This window comes from Bos javanicus, chromosome 21, assembly GCF_032452875.1.
Source record: "Bos javanicus breed banteng chromosome 21, ARS-OSU_banteng_1.0, whole genome shotgun sequence".
NCBI classification, from domain to species: Eukaryota; Metazoa; Chordata; class Mammalia; order Artiodactyla; family Bovidae; genus Bos; species Bos javanicus.
This window is the reverse complement of record NC_083888.1, coordinates 66,809,633-66,834,056: the sequence shown is the minus strand read 5'-3', so window position 1 is coordinate 66,834,056 and position 24,424 is coordinate 66,809,633. Positions and strand designations below refer to the sequence as shown.

The 24,424-nt window shown below is 43.8% G+C and overlaps 1 protein-coding gene across 2 annotated transcripts in view; it reads right to left on the bottom strand.

The window, feature by feature from the left end:
• The window catches only part of TRAF3 (TNF receptor associated factor 3), a 116,275-nt gene that overhangs the window by 36,337 nt on the left and 55,514 nt on the right, over positions 1–24,424 (bottom strand). For both annotated transcript variants that reach the window (XM_061395409.1, XM_061395410.1), the window contains exon 2: positions 17,625–17,745. The gene's annotated coding sequence lies outside the window, so the exon portion shown is untranslated. The remainder of the gene's footprint in view (positions 1–17,624; positions 17,746–24,424) is intronic.

The following is a 24,424-nucleotide window of genomic DNA, read 5'->3' as shown; positions in this document are numbered from 1 at the left end:
GGCAAAGTAATGGCTCTGCTTTTGAATATGCTATCTAGGTTGGTCATAACTTTCCTTCCAAGGAGTCAGCATCTTTTAATTTCATGGCTGCAATCACCATCTGCAGTGATTTTGGAGCCTCCCAAAATAAAGTCTGACACTGTTTCCACTGTTTCCCCATCTATTTCCCATGAAGTGATGGGACCAGATGCTGTGATCTTAGTTTTCTGAATGTTGAGCTTTAAGCCAACTTTTTCACTCTCCTCTTTCACCTTCATCAAGAGGCTTTTTAGTTCCTCTTCACTTTCTGCCATAAGGGTGGTGTCATCTGCATATCTGAGGTTATTGATATTTCTCCCGGCAATCTTGATTCCAGTTTGTGCTTCTTCCAGCCCAGTGTTTCTCATGATGTACTCTGCATATAAGTTAAATAAGCAGGGTGACAATATACAGCCTTGACGTACTCCTTTTTCTATCTGGAACCAGTTTGTTGTTCCATGTCCAGTTCTAACTGTTGTTTCCTGACCTGCATATAGGTTTCTCAAGAGGCAGGTCACATGGTCTGGTATTCCCATCTCTTTCAGAATTTTCCACAGTTTATTGCGATCCACACAGTCAAAGGCTTTGGCATAGTCAATAAAGCAGAAATAGATGTTTTTCTGGAACTCTCTTGCTTTTTTGACGATCCAGTGGATGTTGGCAATTTGATCTCTGGTTCCTCTGTCTTTTCCAGACACATAAAAATGATGCTGGGCGATGTCCATGCAAGGTGAGAATAGGAATACAGCAACAACAAACCCCAGCACCCAGGTGACAGTCACCATCGCCCAGCACGCCCCACCTCAGCCATCCCCTGCCTTGCTCCAAGTCCATGTCAGCCTCAACTTTGCAACTACAGTTCTCGTACTGTCACACATTTTTCTTCTTAAAACATTTTTGCCTCTTTTTAACCTCATAAAAATGATATACCATATACAGGCCTCTGCAATCAGTGTTGTATCAATGTTATGCCACGTGTGCTGTGTGTAGTAGACAGAGGTCATTCATGTTTTACTATAGTGTAATACTCCACAGTGTACTTACCTATCTTTTTATCACTCTGCTTTCTGCTGGCATGGACACTCTGTTCTGAACATTCTGGAGCATCTGTCCTGGGGAACTTTCTCTAGGGTACACACTCTAGATCACGGGACTAGGGTTAAGCAAACTGTAAGCTGTGGGTTATATATGGTCAGTCGCCGGTTTCTGTTTGGCTCTCAAGCTTAAAACACTTATTCTTAAAGAGTCAAACAAACAAATGAAACCAAGGCAACTACGTGACACGACCGTGCACATTACCCACAAAGCCTAGGATATCTACCTCTCGGCCTTTAGAGAATTTGCCAACTCCTGCCCTGAGCTTCACATCTAGAGTTCACAGGAACGGCTGGTTTGCAGGGTGTTGGCATGGCCAGTTCACAAGCTTCGCTAACCCACCCTCTTACCAACGCTGGGCACCATTGGACAGCTTAATTTCCACCAATCTAGCAGGTACGAGGGTCCCTTTTCTTCCTTACTCTGATAATTAAATAGGTTTAGCATATTTTCATGTGCTCACTGGCCATTTGTGCTTTTCCTTCTGTTGAAATGCCTGACTGTGTCTGAATTTTTTAATTGGGTTATTGGTCTTTTACAATATTGATTTGTAGCGGTGATTCATATGTTCTGACTGCTAATCTCTTGTTAGTTATATGTATATGTTTTCCCCTTAGGTTGTGGCTTCACTTTAACTTTCTGCATTTTAATGAAGTGAAGTTCTTAATTTTAATGTAGTCAAATGTATCCTTTTAAAGGATATCTTTATCTGTACCTCTTGGCCTTTTAAAAAGATTCAGATTAGCTTATGGGTGATGCTGATGAAAAAGGACAACCTAACATATAGGGAACCAAACTGAAAGCAGTTCTACTTCTATCACAGAATCATTCCCAAAAGAAGGGTGTTCTGCTCAAATAATGAGCCACCAACTATGTCAAACAGACTCACATTACTCAAGGGAAATTTTCTACCTAAACAAGAACTCGTTTAAAAAAGAAATTACATGGACCCCGAGCAGGGCCCAGGGGGCAAGCCCACGCCCTGCTCTGTCAGTGAGATGGCAGATGTGGGCCTCAGCTGGCCCACGGTCCTCCCTGGTACCAGGACAGGTGGATGAATAAACCCACTCAGGTTTACCGCCAATCCCAGACTCCCCGACGATCAAGGTCACTGTAAGATGCCAGTTCTGATTGAAAGCAAACCTAATTTCTGATTGAAATCACCTAATCACCTCCTGAAACAACCAAGACAACAGGATGGTATCTTAAGTCTTAAGACAATTATCCGCTGACTGTGTCCTGAGGAAAAGGAAGTTTCGGATCTAGGAAGACCGTCACTGGAGGCGAATTTTCCCCAACAAGCCCAGAGGCAGACGGCAGTGAGACTGAGCACTGTTCAACCTGGCCGCCGATGGGTGTGCCATTCTAAGGCCACACACAAGGTCGGGCAGCGGAACCGCCAGAGTGAACCTGCTTCAGGTGCCCGCCCATCTGCGTGGCAGGGAGGGTGAAAACCTCAAGACCATCAAAGGAAATAAAACGTCTATCTGCAAGACCAAAGTTTTCAAAAGCAACCAGGGAGGACACGAATATTAATTTATCTCTCATACTGTTCACCACTGTAAGCCAACTTAACTCCTTTCTGAAATCAGGTGGGGTGGACATAAATGAGGTAAATTCAAAATTGGTCGCCAGGTTAAGAACAGACGTGAGTGATGTCAGTGAAGACGGCTGAGTACATAACTCCAAAGGTTCATCCTTCAAAAAAAGCAAGAAAAAAGATGGCAAGATCTGTCAGAAACAACCTGTGTGGAACTCTAAAACCTAAACGGAAAGCTTACAGCAATCAGAGGGATGCTTAATCAACAGAAACCTGCTGCATCTCGGAGAGGACAGTGAGCTCTGCAGCGCTTTCCCCAGCCCTGGCCCTCTCCCTAAGAGGCAGTGGCCTGGAAGACAGAAGCCTGCAATCCCAGCACAGGGACTGGCTGGATGCCGGGGGCAGGTGGAGCGGAACACACTCACATGCAAAGAGTTTCAGGAGTAGTTACGACCTATCTGGTGGCTCCCCAGAAGACCCGCTCAAACGGCTTGACCTCATCAGACTCAGGACTCTCCCAGCGCTGAGGCAGCCACGGTGGGGCTGGGGGACTGTCCTAAAAACACTCAGAGGCAAATGGATTAGTCGCTGCTGGCTGGGCCAACGAGTAATGGTAGAAGAAAACGAGAGACAAACCAAAAGGTTGACAGGAAATGCTGGGAAACGAGGGCTCTGAAGAGCTCCAACGTGTTACCAGGATCCCAGAAGGCCATGCACATGCTCAGGGCTGTGTGCACGCTCAGGAGAGATCCAAGAAGACCCTGAACTCTCACCTCTGGCTGATCTTCAGGTTCTGTACAAGCAGGAAGTAATGCTAAGGCAAACTTGCCAACTGCCTGGCTGGGTGCTGAAAACATACCCTGATGCCCACGTATACCCTGTGGGAAGAGATTCAGAGATAATTTTGGTTCCAGGCACTTATAGAAAATCTCTATCTGATTCTTAGCTGACTACTACACTGGTGGAACAGAGACTTCGGTGACTACTCATGATAAAGCATGTGGACTTTACAAAATCAGCTCAAAAAAGTCATTATGCAAATAGTAACTAAAACAAGCAGCAAGAAATACTGGGGAGAATCTCATTTCTATCTTTGCCATATTATAATATTCAAAATGTCCATTTTCAACAAAAAATTGTCAGTCAGGCAAGAAATAAGGAAGCATGGCCCACATACAGGGAGAAAAAAAAAAAAAGGCAAGTAATAGAAACTGTCTAGGAGGAAACACAGACATGAGACTTACAGCTGTGCATGAGCTCAAAGAGACAAAGGGAACCGTGTCCAGAAAAGCAAAAGGAACCATCTGAACAGTGTCTCATGAAACACGAAATATCAATAAAAATCAATAAAGTTTTAAAGGAACCAAATGGAGATCCTGGAGTTAAAAAGCACAATGATGGAAAAGAAAAATTCAATAAAGGGGCTCAACAGGAGAACTGAATAGATAGAAGAAAGAATTAGAGAACTTGAAGATAGGCCAATTGAGATTTGAAGATAAGACAATCGAGTTTATCCAGTCTAAGTAACAGAAGGAAAAAGTAATAAAGAAAAATAATAAAGAAAAATGCAAAGAGCTTAGAGACCTATGGGGCACTATCAATCATTCCAACATATACATTATCCTGGGAGTCCTAGAAAGGAGAGGAGGGAGAGAAAAGGTGAAAAGAATATTTTAAAAGATAATGGACAAGAATTTCCTATTTTTAATGAAAAGTATTAATTTGCACATTCAGGAAACTCAACAAACTCTATGCAAGTTAAACTCATCTATACTAATACACATTATTGTTGAACTGCTGGAGGAAAGAAGGAAAATTCTGAAAGCAGCAAGAGAAGTGACTCCTTACATAAAAGGATTTCCTCAAGAAGATTAACAGTTGACCTCTCATCAGAAACAATGGAGGACAGAAGACAATAGGATAATATTTTTGAATGGCTGAAAGAAAAAAATATCAACTAAGAATCCTCTGTCCCCGCCCCCCCAAAATACCATGTTTCAAAAATGAAGACTCGACAAAATACTAGAAAACTAAGCCCTAAAGCACATTAAATGTATTCTACACCACGATCAAGTGGAATTTGTCCCAGGAAGGTTAAGAGTGGTTCAGTATAAGAAAATCAATCAATGTAATATACCCAGTAACAGAACAAGGGTAAAATACACATGATCATCTCAACTGGTGTAGAAAAACAAGTGGACAAAATTAAATACCCTTTCATTAAAAAAATCCTTAGAAACTAGGAATAAGAGGGAACTTCCTTGATATGGGGCTTCCCTGGTAGCTCAGATGATAAAAGAATCCATCTGCAATGCAGGAGACCCGGTTTCAATCCCTGAGTCAGGAAGATACCCTGGAGAAGGGAATGGCTGGAGAATTCCATGGACAGAGGAGCCTGGCAGGCTACAGTTCTGCTGCTGCTGCTGCTGCTGCTAAGTCACTTCAGTTATGTCCAACTCTGTGCAACCCCATAGACGGCAGCCCATCAGGCTCCCCTGTCCCTGGGATTCTCCAGGCAAGAAGACTGGAGTGGGTTGCCATTTCCTTCTCCAATGCATGAAAGTGAAAAGTGAAAGTGAAGTCGCTCAGTCGTGTCTGACCCTCAGCAAGCCCGTGGACTGCAGCCTTCCAGGCTCTTCCATCCATGGGATTCTCCAGGCAAGAGTACTGGAGTGGGGTGTCATCGCCTTCTTGAGGCTACAGTTCACGGGGCCACAAAGAGTCGGATATGACTGAGCAATCAATACTTGCATCTTCACTTTTCCTTTACGTGATAAAGGATAAAAGGGATTTGTGAAAAACCCACATTTAATGGTGAAAGATCAGGAAGAAGGGAAGGATGCAAGCTTTCACCACTGTTACCCAGTATTATATGGAAATTCTATCCAGAGCAATTAGGCAAGAAAAAGAAATGAAAGGCATCCAAATTAGAAAAAAAGAAAGAAAACCAGCCCTATTCACAGACGGTATGATCCTATGGATAGAAAACCCCAAAGACTTCACAAGAAAGTAACCAGAACTAATAAAAGAATTCACCAAAGTTGCAGGACACAAACGCCAACAAAGAAACAATCATTTCTGTTTCTACACAACAGCAACAAACTGATTTAGAAACCAACTCCATTTATAATAGCATCCAGAAGAATCAATTACCTAGGAATAAATTTAACCAATATGTGAACAATTTGTTCACAATTGCTGAAAGAAAGAACACACTATTAAACGGTAAGGTATGTGTCTGCTCCAAAACAAATCTATGTTCATGGACTGGAAGACAATATTATGATCGCAATACTACTTCTGATGGTTAATTTTATGTGTGAACTTGTTGGGGTCACAAGGTGCCTAGATAGCTGATCAAATATTATTCTAGGTGTTCCTGTGAGGGTGTTGGATGAGATTAACATTTAAATAGGTAGACTGAATAAAGCAGACTGCCCTCCCTAATGTGGGTGAGCCTCATTCAATCAAATACCTAAATGGAACAAAAAAGTCTGCCCTTTCCCCAAGTAAGGAGGAGTCTTTGTGCCTGTCTTCAAATTGACACACTGGCTTTTTTTCCTGCATTCAAACTGAAAAGGAAATATCAGCTCTTCCTGGATCTGAAGCCTGGGTTTTGGATAGAAAACACACCCTTCCTGTCCCTTTTGATGAAAGGGAATGTTTCATGCAAAGATGGGCACAATAAAGGCAGAAAAAGTATGGACCTAACAGAAGCAGAAGGTATTAAGAAGAGGTGGCAAGAATACACAGAAGAACTATACAAAAAGATCTTCATGACCCAGATAACCATGATGGTGAGATCACTCATCTAGAGCCAGACATCCTGGAATGCAAAGTCAAGTGGGCCTTAGGAAGCATCACTATGAATAAAGCTAGTGGGGGTGATGGAATCAAATCCTAAAAGATGATGCTGTGAAAGTGCTGCACTCAATATGCCAGCAAATTTGGAAAACTCAGCAGTGGCAACAGGACTGGAAAATATCAGTTTTCATTCCAATCTCAAAGAAAGGCAGTGCCAAACAATGTTCAAACCACCGCACAATTGTACTCATCTCACACGCTAGCAAAGTAATGCTCAAAATTCTCCAAGCCAGGCTTCAATAGAACATGAACCGTGAACTTCCTGATGTTCCAGTTGAACTTAGAAAAGGCAGAGGAACCAGAGATCAAATTGCCGACATCTGCTGGACCACAGAAAAAGCAAGAGATTTCCAGAAAAACATCTACTTCTGCTTTATTGATTATACTTGACTGTGTGGATCACAATAAACTCTGGAAAATTCTTCAAGAGATAGGAATACCAGACCACCTGACCTGCCTCCTGAGAAATCTGCATGCAGGACAATAAGTAACAGTTAGAACTGGACATGGAACAATGGACTGGTTCCAAATCGGGAAAGGAGTACATCAAGGCTATATATCGTCACCCTGCTTATTTAACTTACATGCAGAGAACATCATGCAAAATGCCAGGCTAGATGAAGCACAAGCTGGAATCAAGATTGCTGGGAGAAATATCAATAACCTCAGATATGCAGATGATACCACCCTTATGGCAGAAAGCAAAGAGGAACTGAAGAGCCTCTTGATGAAAGTGAAACAGGAGAGTGAAAAAGTTGGCTTAAAACTCAACATTCAGAAAACTAAGATCATGGCATCTGTTCCCATCACTTCATGGCAAATAGATGGGGAAACAATGGAAACAGTGACAGACTTTATTTTTGTGGGCTACAAAATCAATGTAGATGGTGACTGCAGCCATGAAATTAAAAGATGCTTTCTCCTTAGAAGAAAACTTATGACCAACCTAGACAGCATATTAAAAAGCAGAGACATTACTTTGCCGATAAAGGTCCATCTAGTCAAAGCCCAAACTACTGGTTTTTCCAGTAGTCATTTTGGATGTGAGAGCTGGACCATAAAGCTAAACGCTGAAGAATTGATGCTTTTGAACTGTAGTGTTGGGAAAGACTCTTGTGAGTCCCTTTGACTGCAAAGAGATCAGAGTCAATCCTAAAGGAAATCAGTCCTGAATGCTCACTGGAAGGACTTATGCTGAAGCTGAAGCTCCAATACTTTGGCCATCAGATGGGAAGAACTGACTCATTGGAAAAGACCCTGATGCTGGGAAAGACTGAAAACAGGAGAAGAAGGGGATGACAGAGGAAGAGATGGTTGAATGGCATCACCGACTTGATGGACAAGAGTTTGAGCAAGCTCTGGGAGTTGGTGATAGACAGGGAAGCCTGGTGTGCTGCAGTCCATGGGGTTGCAAAGAGTCAGACATGACTGAGTGTGTGAACTGAACTACGCCATTAGCCCTCTTGATTTTCAGGCCTTTCGACTCAGACTGGAACTAAGCCACTGGCTCTTCTAGTTGCCAACTTACACTGTAGATCTTGGGACTGGCCTGCCTCCATAGTTGTGTGAGCCCCAATTCCTTAGAATAACTATCTCTTTACATACAAATTGCTTCTCTTTCTCTAGAGACCCATAACAAACATATTGCCTGAAGCAATCTACAGAGTCAATGCAATCTCTATCCGAATTCCAGTGGCCTTTTACAGAAGTGAGAAATCTGATTCTAAAATTCTGTAAAGCAATTATCCTTCAATTAAAAAAAAATTTAAAAAATTCACATGGAATGGCAAGAGTCAAAACAGTATCGAAAAAGCAAAACAAAGTTGAAAGACTTTTCAAGCTTACTACTTCAAAACTTCCTACAAAATGACAGTAATCAAAATAGTGAAATACTAGCATAAGGACCGGCACATAGAAAACAGAACTGGGAGCCCAGAGACAAATCCATACGTCCACAGGCAAACGATTTTTGACAAGGATGTCAGTACTATTTAGTTGGAAAAAAGCAGTCTCTGAAACAACTGGGTATCCAGGGAGACGAATGAACTTAGACCCCTGCCTCACTCCAGACACATAAACTAACTTAAAATGGATGAGCAACTAAAATATAAGAACTCACGCTGTAAAGGGCTTCCCAGGTGGCGCCAGTGGTAAAGACCCACCTGCCAATGCAGGAGATGTAAGAGATGCAGGTTTGATCCCTGGGTCAGGAAGGTCTACTGGAGGAGGTCATGGAACCCACTCTGGTATTCTTGCCTGGAGAATTCCATGGACAGAGTAGCCTCCTAGGCTATAGTCCTTATGGTCGCAGAGTCGGACATGACTGAAGTGACTTAGCACGCATGCAACACCATAAAGTTTAGAAGAAAACACAGGGACAGGTTTTCATGATGCGGAATCTGGCAAAGGATTCTTAGATATGACCCTAAAAGCACAGGCAACGACGAAAAAGAAGATAAATTGGTCTCACAAAATTTGAAAACTTTTGTATATAAAAGGACACTACCAAGAATGTGAAAAGACAAAAAAATGGGAGAGCTATTTATTTTCTTGGGCTTCAAAATCACTAAGGACGGGGACTACAGCCATGAAATTAAAAGATGCTTGCCCCTTGGAAGGAAAGCTATGACAAACCTAGACAGCATTATTAAAAAGCAGAGACATCACTTTGCCAACAAAGGTCTGTATAATCAAAGCTATGTTTTTTCCAGTAGTCATGTACAGAGGTGAGACTTGGAAGGCTGAGCGCCAAAGTACAGATGCTTTTCGAACTGTAGTGTTGGAGAAGACTTAAGAGAGTCCCTTGGACAGTAAGGATATCAAACAAGTCTATCTTAAAGGAAAGCAACCCTGAATATTCATCAGAAGGACTGATGCAGAAGTTGAAGCTCCAATACTTTGGCCACCTGATGCAAAGAGCCAACTCACTGAAAAAGACGCTAATGCTGGGAACAATTTCAGGATGGAAGAGAAGGGGACAACAGAGGATGAGATGGTTGGGTGGCATCACTCACTCAATGGACATGAGTATGAGCAAACTCTGGGAGATACTGAAGGATGGGGAAACCCAGTGGACTGCAGTCCACGGGGCCGCAAACAGTCAGACAACGCAGTGACTGAACAAAGAACAACAACAAGATCTGCAAACCGTGTATCCGGTCAGAGTCTAACACCCAGAACATACAAAGAGCTCTTACAGCTCAACAACCAGGAGACGAACAACTCAACTAAAAAACAGGCAAAGGATGTGCATAAACATTTCTCCAAGAAAAACACAGAGACAGCCAATAAGCGCATGAAGAGATCTTCAACACCATTAGTCACTAGGGAATTACCAATCAAAACCACAGTGAGTTATCACTTCACACCTACCAGGATGGCTATGATTTTTTTTTTAACAAGGTAAAACAACAAGTATTGTTGATGATGCAGAGAAACTGAAATCTTCATATACTGCTGGTGGAAACAAAATGGATTAGTTTTTTGTGGAAAACATTTTCAGTTTCTCAAAAAGTTAAACACAGAATTACCAATCAGTTCAGTTCAGTTCAGTCGCTCAGTTGTGTCCGACTCTTTGCGACCCCATGAATCGCAGCACACCAGGCCTCCCTGTCCATCACCAACTCCCGGAGTTCACTCAGACTCACATCCATCAAGTCAGTGATGCCATCCAGCCATCTCATCCTCTCTCGTCCCCTTTTCCTCCTGCCCCCAATCCCTCCCAGCATCAGAGTCTTTTCCAATGAGTCAACTCTTCGCATGAGGTGGCCAAAGTACTGGAGTTTCAGCTTTAGCATCATTCCTTCCAAAAAAATCCCAGGGCTGATCTCCTTCAGAATGGACTGGTTGGATCTCCTTGCAGTCCAAGGGACTGTCAAGAATCTTCTCCAACACCACAGTTCAAAAGCATCAATTCTTCGGCGCTCAGCTTTCTTCACAGTCCAACTCTCATATCCATACATGACCACTGGAAAAACCATAGCCTTGACTAGACGGACCTTTGTTGGCAAAGTAATGTCTCTGCTTTTTAATATGCTGTCTAGGTTGGTCATAACCTTCCTTCCAAGGAGTAAGTGTCTTTTAATTTCGTGGCTGCAGTCACCATCTGCACCCAGCAATTGTGCTCTTAGGTGTATACCCCAAACAACTGAAAACAGGTACTCAAATCAATATATGTGCAGACATGTTTATAGTAGTATCATTCACAGTAGAAACAACCCAAATGAGCATCAACAGAAGAACGAATAGACAAAATGCTGCTACTGCTGCTGCTAAGTCACTTCAGTCGTGTACGACTCTGTGTGACCCCATAGACGGCAGCCCACCAGGCTCCCCCATCCCTGGGATTCTCCAGGCAAGAACACTGGAGTGGGTTGCCATTTCCTTCTCCAATGCATGAAAGTGAAAAGTGAAAGTGAAGTCGCTCAGTCGTGTCTAACTCTTAGCGACCCCATGGACTGCAGCCTACCAGGCTCCTCCGTCCATGGGATTTTCCAGGCAAGAGTACTGGAGTGGGGTGCCACTACCTTTTCCGAAACAAAATGGGGGGAGTGTAAATATTACTCAGGCATAAAAAGAAATGAAGTGATGGCGATATAGGCTGCAACATGGGTGAACCTGGAAAATAGCATGCTATGTGCAAGACGTCAAAAGCCAAAGGTCACACATGCACGACTCCATTCGTATGAAACGTGCATAACAGGCAAGTCCAGAGCCAGGCTGCCCAGGAGACGAGGAGAAGGCAACGAGGGCTACCTGCTTAATGGGTCCAGGGTTTCCTTTTGAGGAAATGAGAATGTCTGGGACCAGAGGGAGGTTGTGGTTACAACCTGTGAACGTACTATATGCCACTGAATTGCTCACTTTAAAACAGTTAATCTTATGTTCTGTCAATTTTATGCCAATTAAAAAAACCTACTTTTTAAAAAAATAAACCATCACGAGATACTACTTCACAGCTACTAGGGTGGCTGTAATTTAAAAAAATGGAAAACTTCAAGTGTTGGTGAGGAATATGAAGAAGCTGGAACCCTCATACATTGCTGAACATAAAATGGTTCATCATCACTGTAGAAAACAATTTGGCAGTTCCTCAAAAAAGTTAACAGAGAGTGACCCTATGACCCAGTAATCCCACTCTTGTGTATACACCCAAAAGAAGTGAATAATGTACGTCACACAAAGACTTGACATGCAGGTTCAGAGCAGCAATCTTCAAAATAGACAAGACTATTCAGTCCAAAGGTCTGTCAAGAGATGACTGGATACACAAAAGGTATATGTGTCTATATAATGTACTATCATTAGCCATAAAAAAATAAAGCGCTGACACATGGTGCACCATGGGAAAACCCTCAAAACGTTTCGCTAGAGTAACAGGAGCCAGAAACAGAAGGCCGCGCACCGCCTGCCTCCACCTGTGTGTCATGTCCAGAACAAGCAGATCCACGAGACGGACGGCAGAGCATGGCTGACAGGGGCTGAGGCGAGCGGAGAATAAGAGAGACTGAATGGAGCTTCTTCTCGGGATGAAAATGTTCTAGAAATAGACAGCGATGATGGCCATACAACACTGTGAATATACTAAATAAAACCCACTGACTGTACATTTTGAATGGTTTAAATGACATTTTTCGTAATAAAAAACTGTAAAAAAAAGTTTTAACAAGAAGTATGGAATCTAAAGAGCTTAGACACTCTGATGTCTTTCTTCATCACTGAGCTTGATAACCACTCCATACTGACCCTGGCAAAAAAATAACAGAACCCCTTCTTGATCTTCGGCTGGAACAATATCTGCTCTAAGTGCAGCAATAAGAGCTAACACTATGCTCAAAGACCCCCAAACTAAAAACCACTGTTAAAAAAAAGCTCCTTGGTTCTAATTATAATTCTCTAAAACAAACATACAAAATTAACCTGCTCATTTTATCTAGAATACCTGTGATGGTCATTTCTCACCTACATCTGTCTCTGTTCATTCACGCCCACCTGGGCGTGGCCAGGAAGCCTACCTGTGCCCCACGCAGAGGCTGACCACCAGAAGCATCGGTGAGTAAGCAAAGTCCCATCTCTGGAAGCTTCTAAAATGGGGGACTTGTGGAAACCTTTGACTAGATTTCTTGATTTAAAATAAATACCTTTATTTCACTTACTTATATGTGGGTATAAAATAGTTAAATTTTCCGTTAATCCTAAAGTTTAGATGTGACAATTACAGGTTAACAAAAATTATACTTAAAATAATGATTGTGCTGATGAAGAAAAATGATGCAAACGCAGTCAGAGGCCTTAAAGAGATGGTGGAGGCAGCTTTCAGGGACCTGCAGACTGGTGCTGAACAGCCTGATCTGGGGAAGAGACTCAGGGGCTGCAGCACCCACAGACGGGAAGCACGTGGCGCCAGTGAGCACACGGGGTCATGGGACATGGAGCCCCAGGCCCGGTGGTCGCTTCACCTTCCCGGCCTCACCCCAGCGTTAGGTCTGGAAAGAGGACATCTGCTTCCACACACAGAGAAACGTCCTGCCCAACAGGAACGGCAGACACGCCAGGCGGAGACAGCGCAAAGGGAGAGACCGTGAAGGGCAAGCGTGGGCTCAAGGATGGCCCCCACGTCCGTGCGCCCGGAGGACCCGGACAGGAGGCGGGGCTGGAGCCCCAGGAAGCAGCGGCCTAGGTGCGGGCGCAGGCCCACACCGCGGGGAGGTGGGCAGGAACGAACGTGGGGCCTGGCGTTCACAGGGCGAGAATTCCGACGCTGCAGCTTCCGACGGAGCAGAATTACTGCTCTGTTACTATATTATTTACTGCTTGCTGTGTGTTTAGGTATGAATTTATTGTATTTTGAGGCCATATTTTTATCCAAATGAAAAAAGTCTCTATTTGAGAAATCGGTTTCATAAAGTTTTAGCTTCTAACCAGCTCCTCACTCAGTTGAGGCATCACTCACTCAGTTCAGTTGCTCGGTTGTGTCTGACTCTTTGCGACCCCATCGACTGCAGCATGCCAGGCTTCCCTGTCCATTACCAACTCCTGGAGCTTACTCAAACTCATGTCCATTGAGTTGATGATGCCATCCAACCATCTCATCCTCTGTTGTCCCCTTCTCGTCCCGCCTTCAGTCTTTCCCAGCATCAGGGTCTTTTCCAATGAGTCAGCTCTTTGCATCAGGTGATCAAAGTATTGGGGTTTCAGCTTCAGCACCAGTCCTTCCATATGAATATTCAGGACTGATTTCCTTTAGGATGGACTGGTTGGATCTCCTTGAAGTCTCCAAAACCACAGTTCAAAAGCATCAATTCTTCAGCGCTCAGCTTCCCTTATGATCCAACTCGCACATTTTTACATGACTACTGGAAAAACCATAGCTTTGACTGGACGGACCTTTGCTGGCAAAGCTGAGGTGTACCTGGACTCAGAAACACAGTGAAGAGCGACTTTGCTCTGCATTTCCATTACGCTGATGATTTATTTTATGTCCCTTGCTTTGGTGGTTTAAGTTGAGCTACACTTGGAGATTAGAAACTGGAAACAAATGCACATCTGCTGACAGAAGGTGCTCCAAGGGTTGGAAAGCCCGGGGAAAACCAAAAAAGGGAAGCATCAGATAAACAAAGAAAATGGCTCCTGCCAGCAAGAAAGTGCTAAACAACAGAGACGCAGGAAAACCCGCTCCACGTCAAGCCCACGAGGGAGATTAAAACATCATCCATGCGAGGCCGAGGAAGGGAGAAAGCCACAGGCAGACAGGTGTGCCCTGTTGATAAAAAAGCGCTCTGGCAATCCACAGTTATGCAGACATTTCAGCACACTGACTGCTCAGGACACCTGATGCCCGACGCTCTGCAGGGAGCCGCCTGTGGCTAACTCACTGGGAAAGCACAGAGGGGCCTGGACTCTTACCAGACAAACAGGCCGCTCCTCATCGCACATGAAAAAGCCCCGCGTAGGAGAGAGGGAGGGGGAGAGAGAGACTGACGCAGGCAGATGGCTGGAAAGGAACCTGATCAAACCATAATACGAAACTTGGTCTCAAATTCTTTAGGAAAACAATAGCTGCCTGAGACCCAGCACTGCCAATATCGCTCGGTGCAAATGACTTAGGATGTTAAACAAGGGTTCATTCAACTCTGGCCGCTTCTGGACCAGAGCCAGAGCCCAGCCATCTGGACAGGAAGGAGCTGAGGGCTCTGTCCGCCTGACAGCGACTCAGAGCGGGCAGCACCTTTCCTGGAGAGGCTGCCCCAAGCCATGCCCGGCCTGGAGGCTCTGGGGCTGCAGGCTGTGAGACGGCGCGCTTTCCTGAAGCAACGACTTTACTAGGAAATCGGAGTGAAAGCATGGAACATGGCACCATTCAGGAGTGGATTACAATATTTAAATCACTTGGAGAATACGACATGAGATGCCAAAAGTCAGCGGCTCTTAGCTCTGAGCTCCTGACCCCTCTCTTTCACCAGCTCCCCTTTTGCCACCGGTGGTGTTGAGGTGGGAGCTGTTCAGGTGCTGATCCAGGCCCCTTCTCTGTCCTGCTGGGTAATCAGACCCGCACAGAGGAGCCCCCGCTCCGAGCCCCACGCTCGCGGAGCTCCCGGACAACCCACTCCCCCTCAGCTGCACAGGAGGCCCGTGGTCAGTGCAGCCCAGACAGAATCTGCTGTCTTTGGCGCTTCCCATGGCTGTTCGGCACGCCTCGACCTACTCAGAGACCCGCTCTCATCTCGGGGAGTGACGCTGTCACCCGGCTAGCTGCCCACGGCAGACCTGCCCTTGCCTCCCTGATTCTGACATACGATCACTCAACAATACCTGCCGATTCCATGGCACGTCACAACCCTGGTTATAGGGTGCTCACTCCGTGGCCAGGGAGATGCTCTGAGGTACAGTTTCCTCATCTGCAGTCTCTTTCAGCTAAAATAACTCATCCTGAGCTTCTAGTCCAAGTCTTCTAGTTTACCCATAAGGAAAACCAGGCCAAGATTAGCAATGTACTTGCCTGGTCCCAAAATCACTGGGAAATCTGCAGCTGGACAAATTGATGACTTTTATATGCAGGAGAAACACATATTGAATAATGCCAACATATTTTTAAGTTAGTCTTCTTCTATAATATAACAACCAACACAGTGAACACTAAACAGCTGTTAAAATGGATGAGGAGAATCCCTGTATATGACTATGCCACAAGCTCATGATATGTTGTTAAATTTTAAAAAATATGGAGAAAAGCTTGTACTGTACACTACTATTTTTAAGGAAAGAGGGCTGTGGGCACAGACACACACAAGTACTTATATTATACTAAGTAAGTGTTAGTTGCTCAGTCGTGCCCGACTCTTTGCAACCCCATAGACTGCAGCCCACCAGGCTCCTCTGTCCATGAGATTTTCCAGGCAAGAATACTGGAGTGGATTACCATTTCCTTCTCCAGGGGATATTTCCAACCCAGGGATCAAACCTGGGTCTCCTGCACTGCTGGCAGATTCTTTACTGACTGAGCTACAAGGGAAGCCCATATTACAGTAGATAAACCAAAAGTTTTTTAAATGTTACCTGTGGAAGAGAGAAGAGACAGACTATAAGGATCAGGAAAGAGAGCTAGATTTCTGAAAATACTCTGGCCGTCCACCAAAAAGGTCCAGGACAGTAACCAGCCCTGCGGCAACGATGATTCCGAGTGTACAGGTTGTGGTCGCAAGACACCATGTTCTACAAGAGGGAGGCAGAGCTGCTTAGACAAACAGCCAGTTCCAGGTCTGGGGTGAAAAAGCACACAACGAATCTACAACCTCTTACCATTTCAGAGAGCGAAGGACAAGGAGTCAACTTACAGAGGCTCCACCGCAAAAGTGGCACAATCCTCGCATCTATGAGAATAATAGCTACCGTGTTCTGAAACGCACCACATATGTTTACATTCACGAGTTTATACTGGCCCTTCTTCCCTGGTCACTTGTGAAGCGGCTATGAGACTGTCTCATTGTCTTGAGAACCCATAAGGAGAAAGAATCAGGCATTCGTCCTCCTGCTTCTATCTAACTGTCCCTTAGGGTAACCAAATAGGATTTCAGTGAATCAAGGCAAAGTAAAGGATGAGACTTTCACCATCATCATTTATTGACCCCTAACGACCACGGGTCCGAGAGCCGAGCGCCACGCGGACCAGAGCAGATGCACGTACCACCACCTCCGAGCGCTGAGCTCAAAGGCTGAGCCGCTCAAACCTCTAGATCCACCTCCCACCTCCCAGGAAATAAAAGGACAGAAGAATGTGTTCCACGTAAACGGGGACACCCCTGACTACAAAACAACCGACACAGAAAATGCCAGGAAGAAAAGGGACGGGGTGGAGCAATCAGCTGAGTGACACTTAGGAGGCAGAGCAGCTAAACGCAATTGTTTGGACCCTGTTTCAAACTAAAAAAACTGAGACGATTGGGGAAAACTGAATGGTGCTGTGATTATGAATAAAATTTTAAATACCAGTTTTCTTGATGCTTCTGAATGTTATCAAAAATAGCTGTGTATTAAATCTAACTTTGGATGCAAACATTTCAAACCTATTTTATATTCACGTTAATGTTCTAAGATATGAAAGAGTTCTTAATTTCAAGAATAAAATGCCACTCAATCACAAATTAAGAGATTAAAACACAGGGTGTTTTGTTTCCTTTCAAACTCCCAGAGAAAGACGGTGAAGGAGTAAGCAGTTCCTGTATCGAAGATGCAACCCCGGCTGGGCAGGCCTCCACGCTCAGCACCGGCACCTCTACTGCAGCGGCACCCTCCCGGGGCAGGCGCACGCCACCAGCCCCGGTTTCCAATCTCATCAACTGTCACTAAGCCATCAGGGGTAATGTCTATTACTCACAAAGTTTAACGCTGGTTTAAAAGAAAAGAAAAGAAGTCAGAGACATACACTCAAATACGCTGCCACGGATCCAGAAGACACTCAGATACACCTGTTATAGAAGGATACTGCTAAAGTCGAAAATGAGTAAGTTCAGGATGTTTCTGAATTTAATTACTTCACTGTCATGCAAAGGCACACCAGGAACAGCTGGAGAAGCAAAACCTACACAAATGGAGATTTCTAGTGACATACCTGTGTGTCGTTTGCTGCAAGAGGATATATCTGAGCTTGACCAGGCAGGAAGAGACTTCAGTAAAGAAGCAAAGCAGAGTCAACTTTATCCTTCTTCAGATAATGTAGTGGAGTCCCTCACCTAGGAAGTAAGACACGTGGTTAACTCACACGCGGAAAGATTTTTTAAAGCTTTTAAAAAACTGAATTTCAAAAATGGAAATTTCTAAAACGTGATAAAGTAAGAAGCTTAAGAGAAAACATTTTTAAACATTCTATATAAACATATGCTTTGGATTTTCTGCATTTTTTGAGGTGAACATAAATTACAAAGGCTGGATAACTTCAGGTAAGTTATTTTAAAATCACTTTTATCATGAAATACTATATATACATAGTAAAGCACAGGAAGCACGTATGTACAGTTTCATAAGGTTATTACACAAACAGAACTCCAACTACCACCCAGGCCACGGAATGGGGCACTGCTAGAATCCCCAAAAAGCTGGGTGCCTTTCTCTGATCCCTAGCCCTTTCCTTCCCCTGTAAGTATCAATCCCTCTAACTTACTGTGACCTTTCCTTTGCTTTTCTTTAGCTTATCTTTAGCTTTAGCTTTTCTTTAGCTTGTAGCTCTGGTCATTTATCTTTGCCAGCTCCTGACTTTTACACAGGCATGATCACATAGTGTATATTCCTCTGTCTTGCTTTGGTTTTGCTCCGTTGTTGCTGCGGGCCCTGCTGTTTATTTTCACTGCTGTATATGATTCCATTCTGCGACACACCGTCGTTTACTTACCCATTCGGTTTCTGCTTTGGAGCCAACATAAGCACTCCTAAGATCTTTCTGGCACAGATTTCTTAAGCATTTGGGGATACATCCAGTGCATACATACATGCAAGAGCGACTGCCAGACTGTGAGGTAAGCGTATATTCAACTGCACTACACTTCCCAAAGCAGCTGTAGTAATTTACACCACCACAAGAAGGGCATGAGAGTTTCCACTGCTCAAGGTTTTCAAAACTTGTCAGACTCCTTAATTCTTGGTAACTGGATGGTTATGTCCTAGGGTCCTAAAAATTCTTTATCATGTAGAATTTTATAATTATTTTGACGAAAAACTCATTAGATTTTTCATCTGACAGCTGCTGCGAGATAGTATTTTAAAACCAAACACTCGTGCACTTTTCCAGGTGTCACCGCACTCCAATTTCTGACCAGTTGAAACCCCGCACTCTCGGTCCACCAGCTTCCAGAGACACTGGTTACAAATCCCAGGCACAAGGGGATGGTGTGTGTGTGTGTGTGGCTGGCCAGTAAGAGCATCCTACTACTGGCCAGAGCTGGTTCGTCTCTGTGAGCACACAAAACCCAAGTCAAAATTAACCAAGTCTTTTCTTCCTCCTCTGGGACTTACAGAGATTCCCCCTCTTTCCTGAAGAACTTGAACATGAGCACATGGGCGTCAAGAGGCTCTTTGAGAACAGAGCAAACAAGGAGGAAGACAGCAGGGGAAGGACCCAGCTGCAGCAGCCCTGCCTGGGGGTTCTTAATTAGGTGGCCAGTAAATCCCCCTTTGCTGATAACAACTAAGGTCCAGGTACATCCCAAAGAGCCCGAACTGATACGATGAGTCACTATAAAACATGGGTGTTAATCTGCCCAGTAAGCCACATAGGTCAATTAAGGCAACACGTGTACATACACAACCTTAATATTTTTTCAATCACATTTTATAAATCAAAGTGGTTTATCACTCAAACTTGGGACTATAGTTCTTGCCAAAAGGCAAGTTAACTCTGAATGTTTCTTTGGCAAGAGAATGAAAAATCAATAGCTGTAAAGTATTTGTCCTTGTCTGCTATAAACACACTAGTTATACCATCCCTACTGGATTTTAGTAACAAAGTTATGATAACCTCATAAAATAAACTAGGAAGTGTTCCCTGGTTTATTCTGAGGAAGTATTTGGGTAGAACTGGAATTATTTCTTCTTTGAAAGTCTGGTGGAATTTAACAATGAAGCCATCTGTGCCTAAAAATTTTAATTACTGATTCTGTTTTTTTTTTAGTGGTTACAGGAATTTTTTCTGTAGCTACTTTTAGAAAGTTACATTTTCCAAGGAATTTGTTTATCTCATCTAATTTTCAAATTTACTGACACGATGCTATTTCAAATCATGACTGTTGCTGAAGCTCCAACACTTTGGTCACCTGATGCAAAGAGCTGACTCACTGGAAAAGACCCTGATGCTTTCAGAAAGACGGAAGGCAAAAGGAGAAGGGGGTGGGCAGAGGATAAGATGGTTAGATGGCATCAATGACTCAATGGACATGAACAAACTCTGGGAGACAGTGGAAGACAGGGAGGCCTGGCATGCTGCGGTCCATGGGGTCGCAAGGAGTCGGACACAACTGAGCGACTGAACTTAACAGCAACGCTGTGCTGGGAGCTCAGAGTCTTAGCCACGAGACCAGCAGGGAGGTTCCCAGTCTTGGGCAATTTTTATAAATGTCTACACGTGCCTGAAAATAAAGTATACAATGCAGGTTTTGGATAGAATATTATTTACGTGTACATTAGGCCAAGGGTGTTGATCCTATGTAAATCATCTGTGCTTACAGGCTTTTTTTTTAATCTATCGATTAGTGAGACATGTACTGAAATCTCTACTATAAACTGTTGTTGTTCGTTGTTCACTAAGTCAGGTCCAACTCTTTGAGATCCCATGAACTACAGCACACCATGTTCCCAGTCCTTCACTGTCTCCCAGACTTTGCTCAAACTCATGTTCATTGAGTCAATGATGGCATCCAGCCACCTCATCCTCTGCCGCTGCCTTCTCCTACCCTCAGTCTTTCCTGGGATCAGGGTCTTTTCCAGAAAGTCGGCTCTTCACATTATGTGGCCAAAGTACTGGAGCTTCAGCTTCAGCATCTGTCCTTCCAATGAATATTCAGGGTTGATTTCCTTTAAGACGGACTGATTGGATCTCCTTGCAGTCCAAAGGACTCTCAAGAGTCTTCTCCAACACCACAGTTCAAAAGCATCAATTCTTTGGCGCTCAGCTTTCTTTACAGTCCCACTCTCACATCCATATGTGACTACTGGAAAAACCATAGCTCTGACTAGAAGGATATTTGTTGGCAAAGTAATGTCTTTGCTTTTTAATACGCTGTCTAGGTTGGTCATAGCTTTCCTTCCAAGGAGTGTCTTTTAATTTCATGGCTGCAGTCACCATCTGCAGTGATTTTGGAGCCTCCCAAAATAAAGTCTGCCACTGTTTGCATTGATTCCCCATCTATTTGCCATGAAGGGATGGGACCACATGCCATGATCTTACTTTTTGAATGTTGAGTTTTAGGCCTACTTTTTCACTCTCCTTTTTCACTTTCTTCAAGAGGCTATTTAGAGTGGTTGTCATCTGCATATATGAGACTGTTAATATTTCTCCCAATAATTTTGATTCCAGCTTGTGATTCATTCAGCCCAGCATTCATTCACTCTGCAATATACAGCCCTGACGTACTCCTTTCCCAATCTGGAACCAGTCCATTGTTCCACGTCCAGTTCTAACTGTTGCTTCTTGTCCTGCATACAAGTTTCTTAGGAGGCAAGTAAGGTGGTCTGGTATTCCCATCTCTTGAAGACTTTTCCACAGTTTGTTGTAATCCACACAGTCAAAGGCTTTAGCATAGTCAATGAAGCAGAAATTTTTCTGGAATTCCCTCGCTTTTTCTATGGTCCAACAGATATTGGCAATTTGATCTCGGGTTCCTCTGCCTTTTCTAAAACCAGCTTGAACATCTGGAAATTCTCGGTTCATGTACTGCTGAAGGTTAGCTTGAAGGATTTTGAACATTACCTTATTTGCGTGTGAAATGAGCACAACTTTGCAGTAGTTTGAGCATTCTTTGGCATTGCCTTTCTTTGGGATTGGAATGAAAACTGACCTTTTCCAGTCCTGTGGCCACTGCTGAGTTTTCCAAATTTGCTGGCATATTGAATGCAGCACTTTCACAGCATCATCTTTTAGGATTTGAAATAACTCAGCTGGAATTCCATCACCTCACTAGCTTTGTTTACAGTAATGCTTCCTAAGGCCCACTTGACTTCGCACTCCAGGATGTCTGGCTCTAGGTGAGTGATCACACCATCATGGTTATCTGGGCCATGAAGATCTTTTTCGTAAGTTCTTCTGTGTGTTCTTGCCACCTCTTGTTAATATCTTCTGCTTCTCTTAGGCCCTTACTGTTTCTGTCCTTTACTGTGCCCATCTTTGCATGAAATGTTCCCTTGGTATCTCTAGTTTTCTTGAAGAGATCTCTAGTCTTTCCCATTCTATTGTTTTCCTCTATTTCTTTGCACTGTTCACTTAGGAAGGTTTTCTTCTCTCTCCTTGCTATTCTTTGAGAACTCTGCATTCAGATGGTAAATCTTTCCCTTTCTCCTTTGCCTTTCGCTTCACTTCTTTTCTCAGCCATTTGTAAGGCTTCTTTAGACAACCATTTTGGTCACTGCCTCAGGCACTCTGAGTCTACCAGAGCTGCTGCTGCTGCTGCTGCTAAGTCGCTTCAGTCGTGTCGGACTCTGTGCGACCCCATAGACAGCAGCCCATCAGGCTCCCCCGTCCCTGGGATTCTCCAGGCAAGAACACTGGAGTGGGTTGCCATTTCCTTCTCCAGTGCATGAAAGTGAAAAGTGAAAGTGAAGTCGTTCAGTCATGTCTGACTCCTAGCGACCCCATGGACTGTAGCCTACCAGGCTCCTCCGTCCATGGGATTTTCCAGGCAAGAGTGCTGGAGTGGGGTGCCACTGCCTTCTCCTAACCCCTTGTACATGGTGCAGTTTTGGATGGAGTGTTACTTATATGTACATTAGACCAAGGGCATTGATCCTACATAAAACATCTGTGCTTACAGGATTTTTTTTTTTTTTTTTTTTGCCTGCTTATTCTATCCATTACTGAGAAGTGCTGAAATCTCTACTGTAACTGTAAATTTGTCTATTCCCCCCCCCAACCCGCCCGTACTTATGACAAGTCATATTATGGCTTACCCATAATATTATAGAATTATTATGACTTCCTTTTGAATTGAACCTTTTATCATTACAAACTGCAGCAGAGACTACATATTGACCAGGTTTTTCTCTTCTACCTCCTGGGCACAGCCTCCCCTGCAGTGAAATCTGGTTTACGACCTGGGCTCCGCCTAAGAGGATGCAATCCTAATGTGCACCGCCCTGCCCTCCAGCCCAGCTGGGAACACCTGCCTGATTCACTCCTTCGGCCCCACACACAGGCGCCTGCAGAGTATTCCGGGCCTCAGGAGATGGCAGAGATGGGGGTGGGGAAGCAGCTAAATCCCCAAACGACCATTGAAAAAACATCTGCCAACCAGCACTATGTGTACTGAACTTCATGCAAGCAAGACATGAATTTGCTTAAACTACTGACTGCTTTGTTAACAGAGCCAGCTGCCAACTGTATTAAGTGAAATGACACTATCTCCAGAACTGCGTTTTGCTTTAAACTGTGTTTTCTCTGACACTACACAATCTTGCTGTTGGCTAGAGTTTGCAGTTCTGTTTTTTTCTTTTCTTTCAAATCTCTTAACCTTCATCCTTTAGGTGGGTCTCTTATAAACAAAATACAGTTGATTTTTTAAAAAACCTTATTTGATATCTTTTTCTTTTAATTCATTTCAGTTCAGTTGCTCAGTCATGTCCGACTCTTTGCAACCCCATGAACCACAGCACGCCAGGCCTCCCTGTCCATCACCAACTCCTGGAGTCTACCCAAACCCATGTCCATTGAGTCAGTGATGCCATCCAACCATCTCATCTTCTGTCGTCCCCTTCTCCTCCTGCCCTCAATCTTTCCCAGCATCAGGGTCTTTTCAAATGAGTCAGCTCTTCGCATGAGGTGGCCAAAGTACTGGAGTTTCAGCTTCAACATCAGTCCTTCCAATGAACACCCAGGACTGATCTCCTTTAGGATGGACTGGTTGAATCTCCTTGCGTCCAAGGGACTCTCAAGAGTCTTCTCCAACACCGCAGTTCAAAAGCATCAATTCTTCGGCGCTCAGCTTTCTTCACAGTCCAACTCTCACATCCATACATGACCACTGGAAAAACCATAGCCTTGACTAGAAGGACCTTTGTTGGCAAAGAAATGTCTCTGCTTTTGAATATGCTATCTAGGTTGGTCATAACTTTCCTTGGAACATTTAATTCCATTTTCCTTGGAAACAATTACTCACATTTAGGTTTAATTTTATTTTCTTTCTATTTGCTTCTTTTGGATTACTTGCTATCATTCTAGTCCCCCAGTAGTCTGCAAGTTACATACTGTTTCTACTCTTTAGTAATTGCATTAGAAATTCTAATGTACAGGTTCTTATCAAAGTCCAATGTTAACCAATACATTTACCTTTCTCTTGGACAGCAAGAGCCTTGAAACATTAACCCCATTTATCATAATTTCCAACTTAAATTTTACTGTTGTAGAACGTGTATGCATGCATGTGTATGTGCTCTTGTCATGATTAACGTTTTATGCAATTGATGCGATTACCCTGCCTTCCCTTCATGTTTCCCACACCCCCGTTTCTGGGCCTCACGCTCCCTTTTCTCCTTTTGGTCCATGACTGGGGTTACACTGATTGAGTTTCTAATGTTAAAACAACCTTTATTTCCTGAGATAAACTTTTCTTGATTATTATGTACTATGCTTTTTATATATTGCCTAGTTGGTTCTATTTGCTAACATTTACGGAGGATGTGCGTACGACAAACAGGGCTTGGTGGTTCTCCTTT